The 21,051-nt window shown below is 37.3% G+C and overlaps 1 protein-coding gene and 1 long non-coding RNA gene across 2 annotated transcripts in view; one reads left to right on the forward strand and one right to left on the reverse strand.

The window, feature by feature from the left end:
- Positions 1–21,051, forward strand: part of si:ch211-142k18.1 — a 76,705-nt gene that overhangs the window by 31,306 nt on the left and 24,348 nt on the right. The window lies entirely within an intron of this gene.
- On the reverse strand, positions 8,140–12,477 carry LOC125277754. The gene is made up of 5 exons (XR_007186979.1): positions 12,325–12,477; positions 11,107–11,166; positions 10,694–10,773; positions 9,559–9,727; positions 8,140–8,506 (listed from the first exon to the last, which is right to left on the reverse strand). It is a non-coding gene; the product is annotated as an uncharacterized LOC125277754 (long non-coding RNA).

A 21,051-nucleotide genomic window follows, 5' to 3' on the forward strand; every position in this document is an offset into this window, starting at 1 on the left:
TCCACGCACTGAACTATATCGACGACTGGTTGATACTAGCTCAAACAGAACAGCTGGCAGTTCAACATCGAGATGTTGTTTTGTCGCACATGAAGAGGCTTGGGCTGAGACTCAATGCCAAAAAGTGTGTGCTGGTTCTGAGTCAAATTGCCAACTATCTAGGGGTAGTTTGGGATTCCACTACGACGCAGGCACGTCTGTCTCCTGCTCGTGTGAGTTCCATTCTCGGAGCCGTGAATGGGGTGAAGTTAGGCCAGTCACTCACTGTAAAACAGTTTCAGAGACTGTTGGGTCTGAAGGCAGCTGCGTCCAACGTGATTACTTTTGGCCTTCTGCACATGAGACCCTTACAGTGGTGGCTCAGGACCAAGGGGTTTTCTCCGAGGGAAATCCTTATCGCATGATCAAAGTCACGCGACGATGGTCTCTTACATCAACCATCAGGGGGGTCTGCGGTCTCGCCAACTCTGCAAATTGGCCCGTCGGATCCTCCTGTGGGCCCAGGGAAAGCTCCTCTCAATAAAAGCAGCTTATATTCCAGGGCATCTAAATGTGGGAGCAGACGCACTGTCGAGGCAGGGCCCGAGGCCTGGGGAATAGAAACTCCACACCGAGGTGGTGGAGCTTATTTGGAAAAATTTCGGTCGAGCTCAAGTCGAACTGTTTGCTACAGAGGAGTCAACCCAGTGCCCTCTATGGTATTCTCTGATGCACCCAGCACCTCTAGGGCTGGATGCCATGCTACAGACATGGCCGAGGCTGCGTCTGTATGCATTTCCCCGGTCTCACTGCTCCCGGGAGTTCTGGAAAAAGTACGCCAGGAAGGGGTCAGCCTAATACTGGTGGCCCCGTTCTGGCCGACCAGGATATGGTTTGCGGACTTAGTGTCTCTAATAGACGGCTCTCCATTGGAGCTTCCTCTCAGGCAGGATCTCCTGTCTCAAGCGGGCGTCACGATACTCCATCCCCGCCCAGAGCTATGGAAACTGTGGGCCTGGCCTCTGAGGGGGCAAGGCTCATAGATTCCGGTCTCCCAACCGAGGTTCAGTCCAGAGCTCCCTCCACAAGGAAGCTATATTCATATAAATGGAAGTTGTTTTCTACATGGTGTAGTCAACGTAATGTGGACCCTGTCCAGTCTTCTATCAGCTTTGTGCTTCAGTTCCTCCAAGAAAAGTTCTCGGAAGGGTTAACTCCTTCAACATTGAAGGTTTATATAGCAGCCATCTCGGCTTATCATGTTCCTGTAGGGGGTTCCTCGGTGGGTCGAGACCCCCTTGTCATACACTTCCTTCGTGGCACACTGAGGCTGAGGCCTGCAGTGCGTACAAGAACTCCAGCCTGGGACTTGGCTTTAGTGTTAGAGGGGTTAGCTGAGGCTCCCTTCGAACCATTAGAAGAAGTATCAGAAAAATTCCTCACTCTGAAAACGATATTTCTTCTGGCAATCTTGTCTCTTAAAAGGATAGGAGATTTACAAGCACTGTCGGTTGCTTCTTCATGTCTGGAATTTGCGCCTGGTATGGTTAAGGCTTTCCTGCACACTAGACCTGGCTACGTGCCAAAGGTCCCCACCAACATCCCGGGTCCTATTGTACTCCTCCTCCTTTTGAAAATCCGGATCAGGAGAAACGCAATCTGCTTTGCTCAGACGCTACGTCACGTTGGCGTACCCCCAGCATACCTGTGAGCGTCTTGCTTCAGCCATAATCCAGAAACTAGCGTTCTTTGTTCTGGGTATGCTTTATAGTTTCCTGGTCCGTGACGTCACCCGCCTCTGATGTCTCGTCTCATCATTGGTTGGATACAGAGGTGCTTCACGACGCAATCATACAGAGGGTTCCCATCACGTCATTCGACGTAACGTCTCATTCCCTTACTCAGGGAACAAGGGTTACACCAGTAACCCGAGACGTTTTCTAAATGTAAAAACTGCAGTAAATTTTTGTAAGGGTACTCTCCCCAAAGGAGGTAACGCAGCTGAATCTTCATCCCTGGAAGACTCCAGTTCACCCTCTGATGCCGTGAAAAAGGTAATCAGGTAAAAAAGAATAACTGTTATTTCTTTTTAAATGTTTATGTTGCATAAATATAAGTGTGTGTCCTAGGTAAAGACAAAATGTCATATTGCAACACAATCACATGTTAATTCGCATGTTAAGCAACAACCTTCCGAGGTGGAAACGGGGTACATGAGGGCTGAGGTGGAACCGGAGCAACTGAGGGTTGGGGCGGAGCCGAAGGTAGGGTGGAGCCAGATAGAGCTGTAGGGGTGGAGAGACAGAGCACAGTAGATGTCTCGTAGGTCCGTCGCATAGTCATGGCGACGTCTGGCCAAGGTGGAGCCTGCAGGCCGAGGTAGCCCAGTGGAGCTGTAAGCCCAATGGTCCCTGGTGGAGCAAAGGGAGGGAGGAGCGAAGGCAGGTTTGGAGAGGAGGCAGGAGAGGGAGGCTGGACAGGATCCATAGATCTGAATTTGAAGAGTCTGATTTGGGTGGGATCAGGGGGGCAGAAAATCCTCTTCTCCAAAGTCAAAACAACAGTTCAAAGAGTCCAATAACGACAACTCACTCACTGTGGCGAGAGTGTGGATGGGGCTCAACTCCATTCCCTCGATCTCCACTAAAGCTCCCACGACGATGGACGATGTGGCTTGCTCACACACCTGGTCAGACGTGTGCACAGTCACTCCTTTAGGCACTGGCTATCCATCTGCGGTGGGCTCAGGCATCATGTCCTTCTCACATGGTGGTGTCTGGCTGGACTCTGGGTTAAGAGTGGGGCTGGTATCCTCCTCGAGGCTGACAATAAAATCCAGTCCATTATGCAACAGCACCCACTCCACAGCAGCAAAGTCCTCACGGTGACCATTAGCTGGTGTGGTAGAAGACGCTGAGCGATTCGTCATCAGAGTGCGTAAGGCATGCCAGATCTAAAAAGTCCTTGGTATATTCCCTCAGCGAACAGTCCATCTGCTCTAGGCATAACGGTCTTACCAGAGATGTTCACAAGTCTTTTATCTGGAGTTAGGGTTAGTCAAGAGTCAAGTCTGAAGTCTTTAAGCTGGAGTCCGAGTCAAGTCTGAAGTCTTTATCACTGGAGTCTGAGTCAAGTCTGGAGTCTTTAAGCTGGAGTCCGAGTCAAGTCTGAAGTCTTTATCACTGGAGTCTGAGTCAAGTCTGGAGTCTTTTGTCACGAGTCCGAGTCGAGTCTCGAGTCATTAAAAAAAAAATAAAAAAAAAAATTCTCATAATTAAATCCTAGTTTATCCTAGTTGTATTATATAGAAAAATTATATGATCTTTCTATAATCTGTTTTATTTGAAATTAAGGTCCTATGATGTAAGGGATAATGTACATCCAGTTTTTTGCTTTATAATCCATTACAATGTACAAAACAGTCGTCCTGGCAACACGAGTAGTCATTTTCAATACAGTCGCTAAACGGACACAAGAGGGCGCCAGTGAGTCACGGTTTGTTATACAGCAGTTTGTTATACAGCTTCGTTGTTATTGACGACAGTCATTATCAGAAAATATCAAACTTCGGAATGTTTAAGAATGTCAATATAAAACACATGCTGACTGTGATATGTTAAAATATGAGCTTTAAGTAATAAATGGATTAACATCTCTTTCTATCTCTCTTATGGACACACATTAAGAAATAGAAAAGCTGCAAATAATACGAAGATTGATAAAAACGTAGTGCTAGGTTTAAAGTCTAGATTTTTTTTTTTTTTCATATTTTAACAGGCTGGCAATTCAAATGAGCCATGCAGCTACACCACAGTATAATAGCTAGCTGCGTGAGTTTATGTGACTAACCTTTGTGGATGCGATGTCTCATAAAATTTGATGATGTTGTTCTGGCGTCTTTAATTGTTTTTCCACATTCTGTGCGTCTAGCTGATCTGACGTGATAATAAACCCAAACGAAAGAACATATGTCAAGGTGGCTCCCGTCATGTTTCATGGGACTCTTATTATGACATTTCGGAGTTTATGCGCATGGACATATGTAATCAAATTCTATGACAAGAGTCCGATCTACCACGACACGTAAGGAAATATATGTGACGCAGATTTTATAAAACCATTTAAACACAACACAAATTCTTTATTATATCAGTAGTTAAGAGTAAAAGACTTGAGTCGTTTTTAAAATATTCCGAGTCTTTTGTGCCGAGTCGAGTCAAGTCTGAAGTCATTTCAGGTCGAGTCCGAGTCCGAGTCTGAAGTCTGTTAAAATGCGACTCGAGTGCGACTCGAGTCCGAGTCTGTAACTCGAGTGCCCATCTCTGGGTCTTACTGCCTGCAGATCCATGGTGAAGGGAAATGAAACCAAAAATTAAAAATCACAAAAACATATATATATTAAAAAATTTAATCTGAAAAAACAAAACACTAGACTTGTTTAAGGTATTTATCTGACAAAATTATGCAAAAAAAGAAAATGCATAGAAAAACAAAAAGCTAGGAAAAGACAGGAAAATGCATACAATGACTACAACATAATCAGTGACTAATATTTTGTTGGTTCTGTCTTGTTTTTGTATGTGTTCATAATTTCTTTGTATGACATCATGGCCAACAATTATGCGGGCATATTTTGTCATTTTTCATTGCATTATCACAAATAAAACAATTTACTTCAAGCACAGCTACATAATATGCTTACAAAATCTTTAATTAATTTTAGTAATATTTAAATAAAGAGTGAAGATTTTCAATTTTCCTAGGCTGGACTTCACTTTTGGCCACTACTGTACCTGTTTGATGTGAGATTGTGCCGAGAAAGTTTAAGAGCCTTTAGTTAACAAACTCCACCACATCCAAAGCCTTTTATTGAACTAGAAATCGACTTATAACTGTGTGATTGCTGTGAAGATTGTTCATCAAGAACCATGAAAAAAGAAAAAAAGCTTAAATAGTTAAATAGTGTGCCATGACAACAATCACCAAGAAATTCACCAAAAAAACACTTCACAAAATGAAATCCTAGTGCACAAATGGAAATAAATATCTTACAAATGTGTTAATCTGAAAAGTATTTTAAGTAAGGGGAAAAGAACATGTCAAAAAATGTAAGGATTACTGTCTCTGAATGTACCTACATGAACTCCATTTCCTCCTGTCATCTGTGTATCTGACAGCTCACATTTCACCTTTGCCAAAGTGTCCTCAGCAGGGAAATGTTTCTAACATCCTTCACTGCACAGTGTGGATTCAGTCCACGCCACCATCTGTCTCGCTGACTGCTGTGATGTGCCCCGAGATGAAACACATGCTAATCAATACTGCTGCATTCCGCATCTACTTAAAAATCTCAATTACATCTAATTGTAATCACAGCAGTTTCGATGTCAGGACCCTGTCAAAACAGAGAACACACAATCGGCCACAAGTCGACAGGAAGCTGTTTCCATTGGAGTACTTCTAATCATGTGCCCTCCCAGAAATTAAAATGAATTATGCGAGGCAACCGACAGACATGAGTTTTAAAACACGCATATTGCTGACCGCTCCTGTTTGCTTTTATACAAAAGGCATTGCAGTGATATTGACACTGAGAAGCCATAAATTGGGAACAGTACCCAAAAGCCATGTGGCCTTGGCCTGATAAACAGCCATTGGAGCTCATCCTATTTTCTATTACCTTAAATCAAAAGATTTATGAGATTATTTACAATCACTTAATCTCAACTTTACTCTTTTAGCGGATGATTCCTTCCTCCGCATGCCAGCCAATTCCACCAAGTCTTACTGACAGCCATATGTAATAAATAGCTTGAGCTGAGTAGAGAGCCTGTGGTGGTCATTTTCTAAATATCAATCCAAGACAAGCTTTTTAATGTCAATAATACAGACTAAAGTGTCAGGTAAGATTCTGCGGCATGCGTGTCTTCAGTCACACTTTATATTCTGATCTCTTGAGGAACGAATGTTTCATTAACTTAAGTAAATACATCTTGGACGAAAACCAAACAGTCAAACCAAGGCCAAGTTAAATATTAATATCACACCATCCATATTCAGACCAGCAGAATGATTGTGAGTGTGATGTTGTACAACAGTACAATAAACAAGAAGTTAACTTTGAATAACTTACTGTAACATGATCGACAGAACATTGCACTTTAACTTTTTTGCTCCGCTAAAGAGAATAATTCCAAACTATGGCCCCCTGACTGCAGTTTAGTAAATTCACATCCCAAATTATGTAAAGGTACAACAGGGCTAAAGGCACACCTTATGAAAAATTGTGCCTTTAAAAACTCTCAAAGTATGATTGCAGGGAAAATATTTATGTTTGTATTGGACATTGATGGAGCAACATATTTTGTGTGAAAAAAAATCATAAATCATAAAGTGGTTAATTTTGTTTAAAAATCTTATAAATGTATGAGGTGGTGAAGGGTGTGCCTTTACCCCATGTGTGGCCCTGTGCCCTGTGTAAAAGGCACACAGTATTCATACAAATACTTTAGATAAAATAATATGTTTTTAATAATGACTAGGTTAATACTTGTTCAAAAGAATAACTTTAGCAAAGTTTGTACTATTTTCTGTTTATTTTGATAAATAAAAGAATTAATTTTTGTTCAGTAAATATACTGTCATTAAAATAGGCCTATGTGATATATTTTTATATATAAAATATAAAAAAGATTTTAAAAATACAGAAATACAGAAACAAAATTATTTTAAAAAGTAAAGATTCTGAAAGCATTGAAGGAGATCCCATAATAGCCTATTTAATATAGATTTACAGTAGTAACAATAAATGATATTTTATTATGATATGATTAATATATTTTAAAATATGATTGTTTCATTATAAATATGGGTATTATCTCTAAGATGGATACCCAATTTGATATATGATATTTGCTATGTGAATCTAACCATGTCATACACTGTAAAAAATTGACTGTAAAATTTACAGTAACTTACTGGCAACTTTGGTTGCCAGTAAGACTGTAAAATTTCCAAGAGTACTGTAAATCATTAACTACAAATGTACTGTAAAATTTACAGTAACTTACTGGCAATTTTGGTTGCCAGCAATACTGTAAAATTTCCAAGAGTACTGTAAATCATTAACTACAATTGTACTGTAAAAAAAACACAGCACACTGTATATACGCTGTACATTTCTTACAGCTGTAACTAAAATTAAAGTTGAAATAATTATGAATGCAAGTGAAATTACAAGAGCAACAATGAACTTACATGTACTGCTATACAATTTTACAGTAAATTAGAGCATTTGATGTGGAATTCAATTCACTATTTGTTTGCTGTAAGTTAAAGCATTTTTGTCAAATAAAACTCACAATAACAGGTTCAGTAACATAACAAATTTATTGTAATGGCTATTTAACACAACCAGATTTCAAAAAATGTATCTGGAGAAACAAAGGGGAAAAAAAAAAAAAAAAAAGGAGATTGCACATTACATGTAAGGCTTTAGCCTTGGAAAAAACCTCGGAGAACAGCAGCACTTAAAGGGATAGTTCACCCAAAAATGAAAATTTGATGTTTATCTGCTGACCCCCAGGGCATCCAAGATGTAGGTGACTTTGTTTCTTCAGTCGAACGCAAATTATGGTTTTTAACTGCAACCGCTGCCGTCTGTCAGTCAAATAATAGCAGTGGATGGGAACTTCAACTATAACAGTAAATAAAACTTGCTTAGACAAATCCAAATTAAACCCTGTGGCTCGTGACGACACATTGATGTCCTAAGACACGAAACGATCGGTTTGTGCGAGAAACCGAACATTATTTATATAATTTTTTTTACCTCTAATACACCACTATGTCCAACTTCGTTCAGCTTCGTTAGTGAGGTCAAAAAACGCGTTCTGATGACGGAAGTGATGTCTCGCCCATATACTTCAATGAGCGCGAGACATCACTTCCGTTGTCAGAGTGCGATCAGACCTCAGTAACCGGAAGCTGAACGGAGTTTCGTGTCTTAGGACATCAATGTGCCGCCACGAGCCGCAGGGTTTAATTTGGATTTGTCTATGGAAGTTTTTTCGACTCTTATTGTTCAAGTTCCCAATTACTCCTATTATCTGACTGACAGACGGCAGCGGTTGCAGTTAAAAATCATCATTTGCGTTCAACTGAAGAAACAAAGTCACCTACATCTTGGATGCCCTGGGGGTCAGCAGATAAACATCAAATTTTCATTTTTGGGTGAACTATGCCTTTAAATATTAACTATGCAGTGCACACATTCCTAAAGTGTTCTAAAGTCATAAACTAAAGACATGGTCTGAACTGTGCCTACCTTAAAGGCAAGAATATGAACTTGGAAATCGGGTCAGTCTCTGGTATCAATTCTGTTGGAATACTTTAAATGACAAGCCATTTAAAGTCCATTAGTTTATGTAACAGTGTGCATACATGTGGGTTCATTCCATGCATTTTCTTGTCTCGCTTTCCAGCAGCAACTTTTGATCCAGTTTCCGGGTTGATGCCCACAAGTCCTCTGTGGAAAAAAAAAAAAAAAAAAAAAAACACACACACCATCTAATTATCAAAAACATTATAGACTTAAAAATAAAATACAAAATTAATCAGACAATTCAAATTACATTTAATTTCAATGAAGAGTTAGGGTCATATTTAATTTTATCAGAAATTAATGTAAAAATATTTAGCCTTCAATGTTTACAATAAATAAAATGTACAGATTATATTATTATACAGATTTAAAATCGCATTTCTAAAAATTTGGCTATAGAACATGTAAATCATTGCACACTGCAATCCACTGCATCTAGTGCATTGTCTACAGGAAGACTGCAGTGATTATACAGCTGTTAAATGATCTCCTTAAGAGATTTAAGATAAGGTAGTTGTACTGTATTGGAAGTGCAACCACATTTTGTAAAATGCAATAAAATCAAGAATCTGTGATGTCAATACTCTTTCAACTTTAACTGGAAAAAAAAAAAAAAAAAAAAAAAGTACAAAGAAAATATTTCCAAAATTTTCACTGACCAACTTGTTTGTATTTAATAAATAAACAAGTTTAGATATTGATGGCTGCAACACACTCTAAAAAAGTTGGGACAACATGGGAAATTATAGAATTGTTATTCTTTTTAATTATCTTTCATTGTTATTTTAGTCATTATAATAATTTATTTTATTTTTATATGGTTTTTGCATTGTTTGTAGTATTTGAATTATTTGCATATTTATAATAGATTATTTGCTACAGTTGTGCTATACTTAACTGCTATACTCTTGGCATTCTACTCTTGGCATTCTACTGCTTCAAAAGCAACTTGAAGCATCTGCTTGTGCTCGTCTAGTTTTTAATCCAGATGCACCTTGCAATTTTTAGTAACATGCAGTGAATAAAATAATTCTCTATTCAGTATGTGGTTAGCAATTTTTTGTTGTTCATTTGAAAACTTTTCCATAAAATATCTAATTCTGATAAACTATCCTAAATTGAAAACCTAAAATAAAAAAAATAAAAAAAGTGAAAGTAACAATAAATATTGAGTAAGATTTTATGCTCTGAAATACCTCTGAATAAAATCCAGCGTGCATGCAGCATCATCCTGATAAGCAAGATTCAAGTTGTAATAGGTCGCAAACAATGCTGCCAGACCCTCAACAAATGCCTCTGAAAATGGGCCCAGGACAACTTCCCTCTCGACGGACAACATCCACTTGCTTGGGGTCATGGATTCACCTATAAAAAATAAAATAAGAATATGGCAGGGCATAGATTAATAATTGTTGTATAGCTCATGTTAAAGGGATAGTCTGAAAAGAATTAAATGAAGTGAAAATTACCATGATTACCATCACGCTATCCTAGGAGTAAATTACTTTCTTCTTTCAGACAAATACAATCAGAGTTACATAAAAAAAATAAATAAATAAAAAGTCCTAGCTCTTCTCAGCTTTATTATGGTAATGAATGACAGGCAAGATTTTGAAGCCCAAAAAGTGCATCCATCGATCATAAAAGTACTCCACATTGCTCAGGCCTTCTGAAGTAAAGCGATGCATTTGTTTAAGAAAAATATCCATATTTAAAACCATATAAATTAAAATATCTACTTTTCAGCATATTTATGGTGAAAGAGTGAACTCCGACCTGACGTAACGAAGAACATGGAAGCGCAGAGGATAGAGCAAAAAATAACAAAAAAACTCAAATTAGAAGTCTAAAACTAGAATTTTTAAAGACAAATTTCTGAGGATTTTGATATAAGGGAAGACCTTGAGTTTGTTACACAGCCCTATTTGTTACGAGAGGCGTTAAAGCTTACACTACTCCTACGTCATACATCATGTAGGGAGTCAACTTCAGAGGGTCTTTATTTACCCCCTGGAATTACTTTTTACTGGATTACTTTTATGATGGATGATGCACTTTTTAGAGCTTTAAAATCTCATCATCCATTCACTGCCATTTTAAAACTTGGAAGAGCCAGGACATTCTTTAAAACAACTGATTGTATTTGTCTGAAAGAAAAAAGTCATATACACCTGGGATGGCTTGTGGGTGAGTAAATCATGATGTAATTTTTAATTTTTAGACAGACACTATACACTATGGGACTTATAATGAAGACTAATGTTACGAATAAGGATTTTTGTTAAAGGGATAGTTCACCCAAAAATGAAAATTTGATGTTTATCTGCTTACCCCCAGGGCATCCAAGATGTAGGTGACTTTGTTTCTTCAGTTGAACACGAATGATGATTTTTAACTCCAACCGTTGCCATCTGTCAGTCAAATAATGGGAGTAAATGGTCACACAATTTAAGAGAGTCAATAAACACGCTCAGACAAATCCAAATTAAACCCTGCGGCTCGTGACGGCACATTAATGTCCCAAGACACAAAACGATCGGTTTGTGTGAGAAACCGAACAGTATTTATATAATTTTTTACCTCTAATACACCACTATGTCCAGCTGCATTCAGCAATCACTTAGTGAGGTCTGATCGCGCTCTGACAACGGTAGTGATGTCTCACGCATATACTTAAATGAGAGCTAGACATCACTGCCGTTTTTATGTGTCCGTGATACATGTGATGCAAATGTAGATCTCACCTTAAATGTCCTGTTGCAACCAAATGGGCACCGGATCTCCAGACCTGACTGAATATGGCTCTTTAAATGAGACAAAAGCTGTGTTAGGGTCCCACATTGAACTTCACAAAAGTCTACATGGCATTTAAATGTTTTATCACACATCTGTGCCTGATGCTCTTTAGCAGCAGACTGGTGATGTTCCCTGTGATTTCTGTATATGTGGGACTTCAATGAAGAAAACTTAGTGAAAATATGTGGGCAATCAGGTACAGCACATCTAAAACCTGATTTAGGCACATTTCTATGCAATTTCTCATGCAGCACAAAACTCAGGATTGTACTGCTCTCATTATTACAAAAGTGACAGATAAACATTTTCAACTTTAAAAAAATATAGACTTCACAAGCTAATAAATGCACAGCAATAAAGCATGTGCACTGCAAACTAACGTTAGTCAAGTTAAACACTACACTCTAAAAAATGCTGGGTTAAAAACAACCCAAGTTGGGTTGAAAATGGACAAACCCAGCGGCTGGGTTAAATGTTTGCCCAACGTGCTGGGTAGTTTTATTTAACCCAAAAATTGTTTAAAATTACTGTATGGCAGGCTTAAAATGAACCCAAAATAGGTTGGAAGTTAAAAATCAGACACATAATTACTAGAGGCAACAATAATAATCAAAAGATGAGCATTTATTAATAAGCAATTTAATAAATGTTTATTGTTTAAGTATTATTCAAATGTTTGTTTATTAAACATATTAATAAATATTAATTTCCAACATATTATGGGTTCATTTTAAGCAAGAAATACAGTAATTGTTTAACAATTTTTGGGTTAAATGAAACTACCCAACCGCTGGGTCAAAACAACCCAATCGCTGGGTTTGTCCATTTTCAACCCAACTTGGGTTGTTTTTAACCCAGCATTTTTTAGAGTGTATTTAACTGCATAAAACCTACACAATCAAGTTAAAAGCTTAAAACGTTTAAAAGCTTACATGTCTACTACCAACAACAATGTAAAAGATTTTATATACCGAGCAGTTATCAAAAATTTTATAGTAAAATGACAGCCCGGCCACACTTTAATGGTGAAGAAAATATAGATAGCTAATCGTTAATCTGTGACGACTCATCAAGCATCATACTCATCATAAAATTGGACAAATAATCTAGATTATACATTTTGCAATGTGGATGTAAAAGGATTCCATATTGTAGATGTAACACACCTGAACTCGCTCTCATTAGAGATCGTCCTCCTCCTCCTCCGGTAACCGTAGAGCACGAGGTGAGCGCGAAAATTGAGTGCTGGTGATGATGACGAAAGCGCGTGGAAAGTCCCAACTTCTTTTTTGGTTGTTTATTGGCGGTTGGCAACCTAGCTTATTGGTGCATTATCGCCACCAACTGGAATGGAATATGGATCAAGTTGTTTGCTTTTATAATTTATATTTAGTTAAATTAAAGGTAGGCACAGTTAAATTACATTAATTTATACAAATATAAATAAACATAAAAACCAAGCAATGGAAAGTCCCAACTCCCAAGATGTCCACTGAAGATGACGAAAACTTTTGCAACTGTTTTTTTCTTCTTCTTAAAAAAGCATTACTGCAGAAGTCATAGGAACATTCAATAACAGTGATCTACCTTAAAAAAAACAAAAAAAAAACACAGTATCTTATTGGACCTCTAAAATTCACAGCAATTATGCATGCTCGCATGCTCCCACGTGGCAAAAATACAGTTATGCTGTAAAAAAAAAAAACAGTCGTCTACTGTAAATATTTACTGTAAAAACTACAGCAATTTTTAACAGTGTATCAAGAAATGGAAAAGTCAGCCAGCTCATTAACATGTTAATTATTGTGCCTTTTGCCCCAACAGCAGGGGCACTTTTTACCCCAAATACCATACTTTTACATATTCTTCCGTTATTGAAAAACTGTTGCTTGAATTACCTTGAACAAAATTGAAAATCATTTAATTTAATGGATTCTTATTTGCTACTTAAATCAACAACATTTTAAAAAACATCAAATATTAGATCAAACTACCTCTGAATCAACTTTGCGTTGCTACCCGCGATCGCGTCAAGGATCAGACAAATTTACATGTGCATTTTTAAAAACGGATGTTTAGGAAAGTGCTGCGGCAAGTTTTTGTGCCATCTAGTGGTTTAGAGAAAAAATAAAATCAAAGGTGCCTTTTTGCCCCGCGGCGCCTTTAGCCCTGTGGTACCCTACTCTCTGTTTCCACCTGGTATTAAGATGTGTTTTTGTCAATCGGATCACGAGTGGACAACACTAAATACAGGTGTAAACGGGGTGTAATACATTTTGAGCTTGTCGACTTTTGACCACTTCCAGAGGTAGTCAAATTTGGATTTGACCCGATTGCTTTCATAGTGGAAATGCTCATGTGGCTGAATGTGTCACTAAAGACCGCCTAATCTCCGCCTACTGACCTAACGCGTAAACATTATGGAAAGCGCACTAGCCAGTTGAGATTTAAACTTTGTTGGCTGAAGACCCAAGTTTGGTTTGAAGACGAAAAACATACCAAGCACAATGTTCTCTCACCAGTCCTGATTTCTAACACCCACTCACTGTGTTTGGCCTGGTCTTGTGGCTGTTTTTCCGTCATCTGCAGTAGTGTTCATGTAAATTACAGAAGCTTATTTTATCTATTAGATTGAAAGATCTGAAAAGAAAAAAAAAACATACATTTACCCACCCATAGATCCTCCCCTTGAAGAAATCAGGACAGAAGCGTTTGAAAGTGGAACAAAAAAAAGAGGCAGATTAAAACACCAGGTGTAAATGGGTATGTCTCCCTCATCCACTTGTGATCCGATCGATCAAAACAAATTGTCCCCCTTGGAATTACAAGGTTCTATCTGACATTTTTGTCAAAATTGAGTTATTCACATATTCTTATTCTGTGACAACTTATTTACATTATGTGATGTTTTTGGTAATGTTGAGTACATTTAGGGACTTTTTATTTAGGAAACAAAAAGGTTATATCTACAAAGTCCAATGGAATACGAAATCTTTGAATCTCAATGTCTCAGAACTGATCAGAATGCAGATAAAACCTTGTAATTCCAAGGGGACAACATCTTAATACCAGGTAGAAACAGGCCTTTCTGTGCTCTCTTTACAGAAACTTAAACTGCACATAAAAATAATACACTATGAAGAAGCTTGCTTCTAACCCACTTTATTGCATTCACCTCAGTTCTCTACTGCGATAGCCTGGTGACCTTGCATGCAAGTCATGTTTTACTGGTACTGTAGGCATTGATGCATGATGCAGCCAGTTTTAGTATAAATCAAGTGCATAATGCTTTATGTAATGCACTAAAATGCTAATGTTTTCGTGAGTATGGTAATGTAAACAATTTAAGAAGTGCATTCTTATTTGCGATGATCACATGACCACCCTTAATATATCTCTTCAAAGAGGATCTTACAGTGTATTGACTGACTCATACATACATAGTGACCAGCTTTGAACCTTGATTTATTGGCATCAAAAGGACTATGGATGTAGAGCACAGATCAGAGTCAAGGTTAACACATACTCCTGAGGATCCTCAAAGTGAGTTTAAAAACCTGATAGAGTTTAAATTCAAAGAGGATGGACACAAGAATTAGTCATGCAGTCAAAAGTAAGGCAGGTTCAGTGAGTGAAATTGTGAATGTTTGCTGGTTTAACTGATCACCCACCCTGGTCATCATAGATTGTTCAAACCAGATTAAATCAGTTTAGGCTTACAGTTAGAGTGTGGATATTCAAAAATAGATGTTTTTAGAGCATGTAAAAAGTATTCCAAAACAATTAGTTGTGCTCATATCGTGTACATTCTCAATCCAAAGTAAAGCAACTTATGCATCATTTTCATAAATAAATCTGATTGTGTGTAGATTGTAATTTCAGCACTTCAGTACACTGCTAATAACAAATTCTAAACAGTGTTGTGAATAAAATAATTGCAAAGTTATGACGGATTGCAAGTTCACAATTGAAACAGCAGAGTAAGCCATGGCTGCAAATATGAGATAGGAAACTAATATGAAGGACAATTGCAGGCGCAAGGTTATCTTATTCATAATTAAATTTAATCTGTTTTTCTTTTATTATTATTTTCATTCAGTCAACATTGCACAAGCATGCTAACTAATAAGAAACGTGCATTTCTGCATTTACTTTGCTCAAGGCATGAGTTTGGTGTCACATTATATTCTGTCACCAGCACAGACCTTTTTTTATTCTATTATACATATTCGCTCTCCATTTCTACTATATAATAGCATTTTTATCAACTTGGTTTTGCATTGAATAAACCATATTGCATGCATGGTATTAGCCTGGCTCAGTTTTAGTGCATCTAGTGTTAACTCCATTATTAAACATGCTTTTCAGTATCAGCATCGGTCATTCTCTAGAAGTTGCATTCTGGTTATTCATCAATTTAATTTCTCATATGTGCCTGGGAGGTCTGCATTGCATATGCACATTTCATCCGAGTAGCAATAAAGCCGACTGGAGAGTTTCTAACCTGAGGTGTGTGGGTGATGACTTTGTATTGATGTTTGTGTAAAATAGACGCTATAAATGATGCATTGGAATGTTAATGAAATTGGTTTTGAAGTCATGGATAGCTGTGCATCCCACAGCAACGTGGCTTTCTAATCCTTTGTTCAATATACACAGGAAGATTTTCCAGCATATTTAGCTTTTCTATCAATACGGCCCTTGTAACAAAACCAGGCAGATGGACATAAGCTGTTGGATAATGGTCTCAAATAACAAAATAGCTGCAGGACATAAAGCAGTTATATATTTTGTCAGCAATCATCTACAAAAAAAAGATGGAAGTTTTGGCCCCAGCTTGTGACACATGTGCCCATTGAAGGCTGGTGCTGTGTGCTGCCTGTGAATCATTTTTTCTATTTTTCTACAGTTGTATTCCCTTTTGCCAAGTAGGTAGAAAAAAATTCAGCACCCATAATGCACTAGACATTGTCATCCAAGGCCACTCCCACCAGTTTGCTATGGATATGCTTACCAGAGTCAAATAAAGCCTTACTTTATTAGCAAATCTTTTTAGCAAACTTTTAGTCGACTGTCAACTTGTATTGTTCCTGGGTGCAAGAATTCAAAGAGTAAACTTTTAGCTTTCGGTTTCCAGTGAAGGATCCAGCGCATTGTAGGCAGTGGCTAAAGGCTGCAAAGAAACGTAAATACGAAGAGAATGCAGCGATGGACAATCTTAAAAAAAGTGTTTGTAATCGATATTTTAAACTGGCTGGCCATGAAAAACTGAAAAACCGTTACACACAACCCCTGAAGCAAAACTCTGTTTTGTACAGGTAAGAAAGCTGTTGCCATAGTGTTCCATTTTTTCCATAATGCTGTTTAAAGAGTAGACATATACTATACAATTTTCAGTGATTAACCTACTCTATCAAACTGTATTGTTAATAACCCTCTGTAATTTTGCTGGCAAATAAACATGAATTTCTCCTTCCAGGTAACAGAGAATGAGTAAACATTGTTCATTTAACAATACACTGTAACAATACAAAGTGGGTTGAAAATGGCAAAGTTACATTTTAAAGGATCAGTATGTAAGTTTCACCACTAGAGGTCGCTTGATGAGGCGTAGCTTGATGATGCCGTGAATGAGCATGGAATCATGGGAGTTGTCGTCTTCACCTCCAAGCTGATGCAAAACAATATGACGGGACTCAGGCAGAAATTATGTTCATGGGTGAGCTAATGTATATAAAGTTTTATCACCCTGCTTTAAGAAGCAGAGGGAGATTTTACTTTGCTGTTTTTATTATGCTTACTGTATATGCTGCAGTCAGCCGCTCCACTCCTTTTGCTTTGCTGTTTATGCATATTTTATGTTTAACGTTACGTTTAAATCAGTAACGTCCACCTTCTTCGTCCCTGAACTTGAACTTTGTTACAGTTATGTTTGATCACTTAAATTCACATTATTTTATTTCATTCTAATGAAACAGCCGTGAGTGCTGAATTGCTACTCATACAGGTCATTTTATCTTACGAAGTAAAATTCGGGGTAACGCAGCATGTTTTACTTGGTCAAAACAACCGAAAAAAAAAAAAAAAAAACATTTCAGTGTGTTGAAAGTTTTGTTATAATGTTGCTCTGTGCATTCGCTCTGTGGCTGCTAAAACACCACTGTGTGTGTTGCTAGGAAACACAGTTGATTCTGCCTTTTAACTGTTTTCGGTGGGGAGCAAATATAGACAAAGTAATTGTGGCAATATAGATTACCTCAGGGATGACGTGTTTTTGTAGGCCAACCCGGAAGTTAGCAGCGCACGGGTTCCCTTAAGAATACTTATCCACTTTTTCATGAGAAATGCTGTCCAAATGTGCTGTTTGTCATGATGACGTCTAGTCCCTTTTAGCACTTTGTTAGCAAGCGCAGTTTGTAAGACACAATAAAGGTTTAAAAAATCACAAGCAGGTTATAACTGGTGTGTTTTATGTCATAGATCAAAACGTGAAAATATTTAGAGTCTTTATTAACCACAGACCTTATTTCAGGTGATTTAGCAAAAACCCATTCAAAAAACCCATAGACTTTAGTGCGATGGAACCGGAAGTCCTACAATGCTAACTGAGGTACTCTATTGTGTAAGTTATTCAGAATTAACTTCTTTTTTTATTTAACTGTTATATAAAAGCATTATCACACCCACAATTGTAAATATTTCCATTCTTGCGATATTGTCAAGTCACATTTTTTTATATAGTTTTTATTTATACAAAAAAGATGCTGCTCATTAATAAACAGGAAAATAACAGCATTAATTTTGTACAATTAATCAATTATGAAACAAATTCAAGTGAAGCAGCTCTACTATTGTACATTATTGCCTAAATATAATACTAATAATTTATTCATCTAAAAAAGTACATTTTATAGTCAGTCAAATCTTTATACATATGCCAGCTCTGAAATATTTAATCAAAAAAGAAATTAGGCCTACTCTTTGGGAGCAAAATATCTATTAAAGGTGCTAAAGAGGATCTTTTCGTCGACTGAGAAACCAGTGAGTTTTTGAAATGAGCGCATGCGTAAGAACAACCCCCCTCCTTCACAGCTCATTTCGTATGACGCCTCCCAAAACTCGTGCACGAGTATTGGAACACGAGTGTTTACCACCGGCATTCGCTATGTCGTGTTAGTGGATTCATTATGTCGGACTCACCGCAGGTCACTCATAATCTGCAGTTGTTACTCCTGTCTCCTGACAAAAACATTGCATGCGGCGCCTGCAGAGTGTGGAAAGTTACAGGAGTGCGCAGCCGCGCACGTCAAGTCAAGTCACCTTTATTTATATAGCGTTTTTTACAATGCAGATTGTGTCAAAGCAGCTTTACATTGATAATTGGTACATAATTTGGCTGCACAGCAGCTCTTAAATAATAGTGTCAATGCAGGCAGATCAGAAGCACTGTTGAATAAATGTCAAGAATACTTTTGAATATCAAATGTCAAGTCAAATGTCAAGTGTCCCCAACTAAGCAAGCCAAAGGCAACAGCGGCAAGGAACCCAAACTCCATCAGGTGACACAAGGGACGTCATGGCAGTGATTGACAAGCCAGAAGGCCAATGTTGGCTGATGTTTTTAAAGCCCTACCTCGTGCACAGATGATGTATATTAATATTATTCCTTTCAGTGCACCGAATAAATAGTCTTTTATCAGTTAGTAAAGACAGTTTCAGGTAATATTGCAAAAATGTATAAAACAAAACATCCTCTTTAGCACCTTTAAATGTGTTATAGTTATAGAAAAATCCTGTAATCCAGTAATCACAAATAAGTGGAAAAGTCATGAAAAACATTTAAAAGGTCTGTGTATCTTTGGTACACTTGACAGTGTTAATGTTACTTTACATATAATAAAGCACCCTAGCAACAATAATTTTCTGCAGTAAGGACCACTCAATAAAGGCATATCAAGTGCATGTTGTCCATTGTCTCTAGTCAATCCAATTGCTATCACCCAATAACATGCTTGGGTGCTAATGTTAAAGTTGCTTTAAAGTGTGATTAGGCTAGAGAGTGTGAAAAAGTGTGGCATTGGAAGATGCACACTTGAAGGAAAATCCATTGCTCAGACAAGGTAATGAGGTGCTGGGGGTGATGAAGGCAGAGGTGCACAGTGTAGATATAGCCAAAGAATACTGCCCTGAGCACAGGCTTATGTCCCCTTTCATCTTTCTCCTTGATCATGGCACTTTGTAAAACCTGCAAAAGCCAAAATGACCAAACATGCCCATGTAATACAGATACTCTCACATTAGATGATACACAGACAACTATTCCAGGATGCTTTGATCTCTACACAATCAGTGATATAAGTTTTACCTTGTGAAACCAGAATGTCATTCCTGACATTATTATTCTTTCAACATTCAAACACACATTAAAAAGAAGCTAAATTGTCAAGTTCTCAAGAGACCTGTTTTTGTATGCCATTTGGAGTTTCATTGTACTTACGAATTTTTATAATGATAGCCTCGACTTCAAAAGCTTAGCAGACCTAATGCCTAGTATAAGCAGGGTGGCATTTTAATTTCATTATTCAAATTAATTCATGTCCAGAGGTTAAGATTTAATTTAAGAAGAATCTCAAAGTACTGAGCAAAGTCTAATTGCTTACAAAGAGAGTGTGTGCATGAACTGAAGATTTACATCCAATAAATATTAAAAATATAAAAAGGGTTTTCAGATTATATTTTTAAAATTAAGAAAAAAAATTCTTTCATAAAACTTACAATATTATTTCTGTTCACTAAAAGGTTCTTTGGGGAACCACAAAATGGTTATTCTATTGCATCTCTACAAAAACCTCCTTTTGGAAAAATTATTTTAATTAGAATTAGTTTTTTTCTTAGTAATTAACCTTGAATCACAGATATAGAACGATCAAAAACATGTGTCCTAGAGAACAAATTTTCAGTATTCCATCAATCCAATTCCGGTGAGAAGACATTTGTTTCCTGTTGACTCCTTCTGTCCATCTCTGTCATCACCCACTGAGCTCTTGAGTGAATTCCATCTCACCACGAGCCTGTCAGCGACCAAACCGCCTCAAATCCTGACAACGTGATTCCTCGCACCCCCTGTGTCCCTTTAACATGGGGACAATTCTTCAATCTGTCACCCAGCCCAATCACCTAAATCTGGACTTAATTAGATCCTAATAGAGCCATTTCTCACATTATGGTAGAGAGTTTTCCCTAGGTAGAGCCTGATTAAGCAGACAGAAAAGTCATTGTTTTTAGTGGAAAGCTTATAAAAGCCAACTGCTTTACCACTGTGTCTTTATTAACTTTTAAATAATGTCTTCAAACCACTTGGAAAAAAAATCGTTAAAAGTAATAACTTCATTTACCTTTCAAGCTGTATAGCACAAATTACCACAAAACAACAGTAGTGTGTATATGCAGTAAAACATACCGAAATGTATCATGTCTCATGTAATCGCTCAAACAGTGTTTTAACCACAGAAGGATGTCAATAAAACAGCTTGTAAACAATGTCCTGTTACATTTACCTCTGCCATTCAATATCCATTGCTAGTTAGCAAGATCCATAGATAGTTAGCAAGAAAAATGAACTCTACAAAGGTGTAAGTTTATGAGAGCCTTTTCAACAACAAATTGGAGTAGAAATATAATTATATCATTAAAAAGTTTAAATGTTTTAATCAAACATGTTTGTTGCAGTTTAATATTGATTAATTTGAATATATATCAGGTACAATACGTGTCAATTTTTCTCAAGGAAAAAAAATCTATCTCAAATAAAGCCTGATTTGTATACAAACATTTAAACTGCATATAATTCTGTTTTTATAATAATAAAGTCATAATAATAACTTTTTAATGAA

The sequence above is a fragment of the Megalobrama amblycephala genome, linkage group LG11, assembly GCF_018812025.1.
Source record: "Megalobrama amblycephala isolate DHTTF-2021 linkage group LG11, ASM1881202v1, whole genome shotgun sequence".
NCBI lineage: Eukaryota > Metazoa > Chordata > Actinopteri > Cypriniformes > Xenocyprididae > Megalobrama > Megalobrama amblycephala.